An 8916-nucleotide genomic window follows, 5' to 3' on the forward strand; every position below is an offset into this window, starting at 1 on the left:
GCTGAACGTTTCCTGAGTTCCCTCAATAATACGAATTAAATTTTGTCATACTGACAACCGAGACAGAAACAACCATAAAAAATATTGGAGGACTTTGCCGTTTCGACGCGCCGCGCAAATTATTATTCTTACTTTGCATCGAAGTAAAAATGATAATTACCTGGGACCGATCTCAGGCTATCATGTTCATAAACATAAAGATTAGGTGGAATGACAGGCTGAGCGCCGCCCAGTAAAAATGATAGCTGACTAGATCGTTGCTTTGTTAATTCGCAAGGGTTGACAGCGTCAATCAAAGAAAAATTGTATCTAATTTGCTAGTTTATTATTTACTCCTCTCCCCAATACGTAATATATATATCCTCAATACGAGAAGCTCGAAAAGAGCGCCGCGCATTGAGATTTAAAGGATACATTAAATGTATATTTGTTTGTTGTATTTATTTAAAGTAAAGTGAAGTTTTAAAATTAAAAATGAATCATTAAAAGCCATCGAGCATATAATGTATTAATAAACCGTGTCATTTTGTTTCACTAAAATTTGTTTCACTACTGTGCCGCTATTTGCTTACTAAATTATAAAATATCACCCCGATATGTTATCAACACATTATATGGTTTGGCACAGTTGAACGTAGTTGTAATTTTTACTTTCTTTTATTGATAATTGTTTTAGAGCCGTTATTTCGAAATTTTTTACAGTACACTCCAATTTTTAAGGTATAGCACCATTTTGCAGCAGGGTAAAAGTCTTTCTTACACATTTAGATGTTATTTAACAACATATGCTTTCAATTTATATCATCAGTCGGATCATGTGCAGTGGTTTCTCTAATATTAGCTATGGTTCTCCAGAATGAGTTTATTGTTTTTTCAGTCAAAACTCTTCCATGAACTTTATGATTTGGCCTATGTTTCTGCCACTGATTTAATTAGAATTCTTCAAAAGCCTATGGAGCTACTGTTGTGTTTGCTTAAACATTTTTGTTTATTACTGTTTCGCCGTTTTATTTCTCTAAAGTTAGTACAGAATGTTCAGAATCTGAAATCGAATTGACCACCAATATTTTAAGCCTAACCATATGGGTGCAAATAGGTTCAAAAAACCAAATCTGAAAATCCCAAAACCGAAACTTCAACATCACTTTTTATAACTTGAGAAAGAGAAAAGACAATTTTATTATTTATCACCATTTTATAACACAATCAATCAATAAATATGTACATCCGAGTAATTAATATCCAATTTTAAACTAATTACAACACTACAAATCTATTACATTTATTGAGTGTTCAGGAATGGTATGTTACAACTCCCCTCGAAGGGGCGTACTAAGCTAAGGGTCATCTACACTCTATTAGGGTCATCTACACTTTACTAGGGTCATCAACTCTGAAGTCCTAATCCCCTCCAAAACAAAACACTTAACGGGAGCCGACCCCAAGTCGGATCTATTTGGTCAGTATTACTTATATTTGATTTGAGAATGACGACAAATACTAGGAAGAATTCAGGTACTCCTAAAACATCTAATAGCTTGTCTCGCAACATTTTAGCTGAATCTACAGTGGACAATGAAGATCAGGAAAACAGGAAACATAGGGACAAGAAGGAATGTCCATGTCAACGCTCTTTTAACGGTAAAGTTTACCTCATTGACTGTTCTAAGTGTCATCAAGAGTGGCATGTGGACTGCCTGTCTATGAAGGGTATAACGAGGTCAGCTATCAACTCCATGGTAGAATGGCTGTGCCCATACTGCTTCGTGGCACCAGTATCAACACTGAAGAAACTGAGAGGTGAATTTTGTTACAGCTGCAGGAACACAAGGGCTTTGCAACAGGCCAACTCAGATTTTGAAGCATCTACAGCTGTTAAGAATCTTGAAACTGTCAGTGCACTCGTGGCATCAGCAAGCTCAGCAGGCTCAGCTCTTGAAAAATTTGACTTCGAACAGTTCTCTAGGAACCTTGACACTCTCTCCCAGTTCGACGTTCACCTTCAACACCTGCTTCTTAAAGAGAACTCCCTTAATGGGCTAAATAATGAAATAAAGCTTCATGACAAATCATTAGAATCAATCAATACTAATATTGCCGAACTTCAGAAGGACCTGAAACTTCTGTCATCCAGACCATCTACAGAACCATCCTCACCCTCAGCTTCATCTGAGCAGTTTCTGAAGGACATCTCTGAACAGCTCACTGTTCTCTGTGCCAATGAGCACACTGCAGCTGCAGGCATAAGTGAATTGAAACAATCCTTAGACTCATTACAGCCATTGCACAATCCTGGCCCCTGCATTCCTCCCACCCCATTGCATCCAGGACCTCCTACTCAGCACCTTCGTTCTCCAGTCCCTACAGTCCCTGTGCAGCTACCCAATCATGAGCAGAAACCTGTGGAAATGTTCAAAGATGACTACATTGATCAGCAAACAGCAAATGATTTAGGAGAACTTTTTGTTAAGGACAGCAGTCACTTCAAAGTTGAGAACGACCGCTCCTGCCTAACATATGGGGAAAGGTATGATTACCCAGGTTCGAAGTCATCTGAAAAGCCACAGGCAATACCATCGGTTCTCAAGGAACTCATTGACAAAATCAATAATGAGTTCTGCCAGGGTGATCTACCTCAGATCAACAGCTGCTTAGTAAATCGGTTTGAAGGAATAGACAGCAAGCTGCCTAGACACTCTGATGACGAGGCTACCATCCATCCAGAGTCTAAAATATTCACTGTCTCACTTGGTTCTGCATGTCAGGTTTCTTTCTCTGACTCTCACACAGGCACTGATAAGCACAAGCAGCAATGTGACCCACGGTCCTTGTATGTTATGACACGTCATAGCCAAGCACTGTTCGACCATCGTATTGATGCAGGTGATATAGAAGGGCTACGTTACAGCATCACACTTAGATCCGTGAATTCGTTGAACAGAAATGCCACATGCATCATCGGGGATTCAAACACTGGAGGCTTGAAATTTGGTACTGATCCTGCTAAGTCATTCGGCAAGTGGTTACCTGGCAAACGCATCTTCGCTCCGGTCATTGATAATATAGATCCTTATGTCACGTTGGGGTATAGAAACTGTGTAATATTGTGCGGGGTCAACGACCTCAAAAACGAAGACGTCAAGAACCAACATGACATTGAAATTATTTATAATGCATTAGCTTCAAAGATTGCACAGATACAATCTGTCAATCCGTGTATACATGTTTTTGTTTGTCCAGCAATTCCCTCTAAACGTGCTGACTTAAATAGAAAACTTATATATTTTAACAGTTTGATTCGACATAGGCTGCTCCCGTCCAATTTTGGTGTCAGTTATGTGGATGGATTTGATGAGTTCTGTGATAGAGATGGTCTACTTGACCGCTCTCTCTCTCGCGACCTCAACAAACACCAAAAACCAGACTTCCTTCACCTCAACTGGAGGGGACTAGCAAAGTTAGGTCAATTTATTCGTAACACTGTTCTTCTCAGGATTAACGGTGGTATCGACAAAAGGAAGAGGAGGTCCACAAAGGTAGACGGTAGATCCTTCAGGGATGTGACTGCTGGAAGAGAAACTGGTCCTGTTGTTCCTGCTGCTGCTAGTCAGGGTCACGCGGATGGCTACCAACCACATGACTCCCCTCATTAAGGAGGTATGTCTTGTCTGTTCTAAGAACATAGTCATCGGCCAAACAATAGTTGAATGTTTCCACTGTGACTGCATAATGCACCATAAATGCTATCGCAAATCCAATACAAATAGCCAATCCAATGAGTTTTACTGTACTCGTTGTATCCATTTAGACAAGGTTAAATACAACCCATTTAAACTACTCACTGACAATGACAACGACGACAACAACCTAGACGAATACACAACCAAAATCTCGAATACTTTAAATAATTGTAACTCATACACTGCATCTGACCTTACCAATATTCTCTGCAACCAAGTAAAGAAACAATCATCTATTCTCTTTCAAAATATTGATGGAAATAAATCAAATTTTGACAACCTTGCCATTGAAACCTGTAGGTACAAAACAAAATTCTCCGTAATAGGCCTAGCTGAAACCAACACTGGGAAAGAATTAAGCAACCTATTTCAGCTCGACGGTTATAATAGTTACTATCAGGACACAGCACCTAACAAACAAAAGGGCACTGGAGTAGCCCTTTATGTTGACGATAGATTAAATGCTACAGTAATTGAAAATATATCACAAGTCACAGAACATCTAGAAATACTTGTCTTATCATTAAGTAACGAAGATCAACCTGTTAATGTAGGTGTTTTGTATCGTCCACCAAGTGGCTGTATTTCCCAAGCTCTAGTTGAACTTTCTAACCTTCTTGATCACATGCCGAAGTTTAGTTATCTAGCTGGAGACTTTAATATCGATCTTCATGATAAAGATACAAAAATGTACAAAAATATGAAGAAATATTGTTCAGTAAAGGATTTTGTCCGTTAAAGGATGAGGGGACCTTAGAATTTACTTCCAAATATTCGTGTTTAAGTCCTGTGAAAGTGTGTAGAATCAAAAAATACGCCGGACTGTGAAATCGATAATTCGTGCAATATCACGCCGCGCTCCTATTGGCTGATAGCAATTTTGGGCTGTGACGTCACTTATGTGTTAAGACCAACGTGCGCGCGCACCCTTTTATTTGCTCGCTAACTAAACCACAAACTGCTATTTTGTTTTGACTTGTTTGAAACCCGATATGGACACAATTAAAAAGAATGTATGATGTAGTAGAAGACATTTTACTAGCTGGCCCTTGGCGCCTCTAGTCCTATCTGAGTACGCACGTGCGGTTTGACACTGCGCGTGTACCGGCCTTTAGTTGTACACTCATTTATAATTTACCGTTTTAGTTTGCTGTGACTTGAGTGTAAAGCGTAACGAATGTGGATGTGTTCGTCTGCTATGCTTGGTATAAATATAATATTGCTTGGTGTAATAGTTGCAAATCTTGCTTACGTTATAAGTAGTGTCACATAGTGAGTTAGAACTTAAAAGCTTGGTGCTTAGTGCTTGTCAATCTGAGCCTTAATACAGGTGTTGTACCAACCCTTTGTAAAAAAGCTAGAGTAACTCCCATCCATAAGGCAGGAATGAAAGATGATCCTAATAATTACAGGCCAATATCCATCCTTCCACTTGTAGGAAAACTTATAGAATACTTTGTCGGCAAGCAACTCACTGATTACATGGAAGAGAACAAACTTTTCATCCGGCATCAATATGGCTTTCGGAAAAATCACTCCACAACTTATCTGATGTACGATCTGATGGACGAAATATATATGAGTAAATCTAAGTCTTATAAACCAGGAATCATCTTTCTTGATCTTAAGAAGGCCTTTGACACAGTGAATCATGAAATATTGCTTCAAAAATTGGCATATTATGGAATTGGTGGCATTGCTTTAACCTGGTTTAAGAACTTCTTATCTTGTAGATATCAATGCACTAGGATCAATGGCAATCTAAGCTCATTTTTAGAAGTTCTGAGTGGTGTACCACAAGGAAGCATCATTGGGCCTATATTATTTAGTATCTTCATAAATGACATCATTTATGCCTGTAACCTATCTAAGCCCTTTCTATTTGCAGATGATGGTGCACTATTCTTTGATCAAACCTGCAGAAGCACATTTATAAACATGAAAATAGAACTTATGACAATCTTTAAATGGCTCAGTGTTAATAAATTATCACTCAATGAAAAGAAGACTGAATTCCTATTGTTTGATTCTGTTGACCAACATGATGAAATAACCATTGATTGTAATGAGGTAACTTTCACAATCAAGGAGTGCAAAGAGACAAAATATCTTGGCCTCATTCTAGATAGTAAATTAAACTTCAAAAGCCATGTAGATTATATCATTAGGAAGGTCATGAAGAGAATTGGTGCCATGTATAGAAGTAAAGCACTGCTACCCATTAAATATAGGAAAATGTTTGCCAATGCACTCATGTTGCCACAATTCGATTATTTAGACACGATCTATTGTAGAGCTGGCAAGACAAAACTTGCTGAACTTGACACTCTGTACAAAAAGGTAGCCAAAATAGCTCTCAACGTTCCAAAAACAGAGAGCAGCCTTAATGTCTATAGAGACATGAAATGGTTACCACTCCATCTTAGACGACAACTCCATCTGTCAAATTATATGTTTAGAATCATCCATGACAATTGTCCTACAAACTTTATGAACAAATTTAGTTACATATCAGGAGGTAGTAGGAGCGGCGAAAGCTGCAACCTTTATGTCAATAGATCAACATCACATAAAAACTTTCAATACTTGGGGGCAAAATGTTGGAATAATGTTCCAACAGATCTACGAAATCTGCCCGATGTTAAAAGCTTTAGTGATTCGTATAAGAAACAGCTACTATCATCTATAACAACAGACCCTAATTATACCGTCGACAATTCATATGACAAATTTTACACTGCAATCATAGTCGCCGATAACTAAGTAACTTCTAATTCTTTTAAATCTGAGGCATATATAATTGATGTATCGAAAAGATATTCCCTTTTTTACCACCTTACCATTCTGATTGATTTTGCACATGACTGACATGTTTTAACTGGAGAAGGGGTTCCCACAGTGGTAGTTTTATAAACCACTTTTAATTTATTGACCTATTATACTTAGTGGTAGTTTTATAGACCACATTTAATTTATTAACTTATCATACTTAGTATTTTTTTTTGGTGACTGTATCACCCAGTTTTAACATTTGATAATTGTACAGTTTATTGACGACACATTGACTGAATGTTATTTTATATTCTAATTTATATTCTAGATATTTTATTTATTTTACAACAGACGACAACTTCCTGTTTTTTCTTCTATATTAGTTACTCCCGGTCTCATTTGCTCAATTAATGATCAGCATAAACTGTACGAAAATTGGGTTGAGATAAGAAATAGAAAATGTAAACTCGGGGAAACTGATAACAAGGGCGGGATTTGCCAGTGCCCTGAATGCTCACTAAAACGTAGTCGCTACCTTATCTACAAAGAATACAGAAAAGTCCTAAAGAAAACACGTCAAACAGTGAAAACAGATTACTTCTCTGGTAAATTTGCAGAAAATAGCGGGAATAGTAAAAAGACCTGGGAACTAATTAATAGTATAAGAGGAAAACGGCGGCGTGAAATAAAGCCGCTGTTCACCATAGACAACGTTAAGATAACGAACAGGAGGATCATAGCAAACGAATTCAATAAGTATTTCGTATCATTGGCCTCTGACCTAAATACTGCTTACAATGAACTTGGTCAAATGAACATAAACAATCTACCTAGTTTCTATGACTATTTACCGCTCTCAAACACCTCCAGCATTTACATGCATGACTGCACAACAGACGAGGTTAGCAAAATCATATCTGAACTTAAGAACGGTAAGGCAAGTGATATTCCTATTCATGTTGTAAAACAGTCCTCAAAAATAGTCACTCCTCTACTTACTGTACTGTACAATGAATGTATGAAAGATGGCATATTCCCTGATGACCTTAAGATTGGAAGGATTAGTCCAATTTACAAGAAAGATAACCAGGAACTCCTTGAAAATTATAGACCTGTGTCGACACTTGCAGTATTTGGTAAAATATTTGAAAAAATTATATTCAACAGATTATATAGCTTCTTTCATTCACAGAATTCCTTGTATGAAAACCAGTACGGATTCCGTAAAAATCATTCGACTAGTTATGCTTTAAATTACTCAGTTAACCACATAGAATCACGTCTCAAGAAAAAACAACACGTACTTGGAATATTTATTGATCTTAGCAAAGCTTTTGATACAATCTCACATGAAAAGTTACTGCATAAGTTAGAAAATTATGGGATCCGTGGAAATGCAAACAACCTTATAGCAAGTTACCTGTCGAATAGATACCAGTATGTCTCAGTATTAGGTGAAGACTCTGAGAAACTGCCCGTTGTCTACGGAGTGCCCCAAGGGTCCTGTTTAGGTCCCCTGCTGTTTATCATCTACATAAATGACATCCGAAACTCATCAATTATAGGAACGTTTATACTATTTGCCGATGACACTAACATATTTATTGAAGAAACATGTGTCAGAGGACTGTACGAAAAGGGAAATGAAGTTTTAGCATCTGTTTATAAGTATATGAAACTAAACTTATTACATATTAACATTAAGAAATGCTGTTTTATCCACTTTAGACCGTCACGTGCCAAAGAGGAAGTAGAAAATGACGAGAACATATTAACTTTGAACAATGTTGTCATTAAAAAAGTCCAAGAAGCTAAATTTCTAGGTGTCATTATCGATGATCAACTTAATTGGAAAACTCACACACGGTCACTTAACTCAAAACTTAAATGTGAAGTAGGTAAGTTATGCAGAATACGACACATTGTCCCTAAACAGTATTATAAGGATTTATACCATACTTTATTCGAATCACATTTGGGACAACCGACTCGAACCTCTCTTTAAAACACAGAAAAAGTGTATAAGAATTCTATTTGGGGATAAAGAAGCTTACTTAGAAAAATTTAGAACTTGTGCCCGGACACGACCATTTGGTGAGCAAAGACTAGGTGTGGACTTTTACAAAAAAGAACACTCTAAGCCCTTGTTTAAGAATCAGAAATTGTTAACTGTTCACAACCTGTATAAGTACACTTGTCTCTTAGAACTATTCAAAATTAATAAGTTAGAGGAACCATTATCACTGTACTCATCATTTAACAGGTCACCACGACGAGAGGATTATTTCATCACATCACAACCATCCTCACAATTCATCTACCAATCATCCTACATGTGGAACAGCTGTCGACAAACATCAAGTAAGATAAGTTTTAATACTCCGACAAACGGGTTTAAGAATAC

At 37.3% G+C, this 8916-nt stretch overlaps 1 protein-coding gene across 1 annotated transcript in view; it reads left to right on the plus strand.

Moving 5' to 3' along the window:
* LOC134817775 (uncharacterized protein CXorf58 homolog) overlaps positions 1 to 8916 on the plus strand; it is a 52840-nt gene that overhangs the window by 29126 nt on the left and 14798 nt on the right. The window lies entirely within an intron of this gene.

Source organism: Bolinopsis microptera, chromosome 7, assembly GCF_026151205.1.
Source record: "Bolinopsis microptera isolate Bmic1 chromosome 7, MBARI_Bmic_1.0, whole genome shotgun sequence".
Classification (NCBI taxonomy): domain Eukaryota; kingdom Metazoa; phylum Ctenophora; class Tentaculata; order Lobata; family Bolinopsidae; genus Bolinopsis; species Bolinopsis microptera.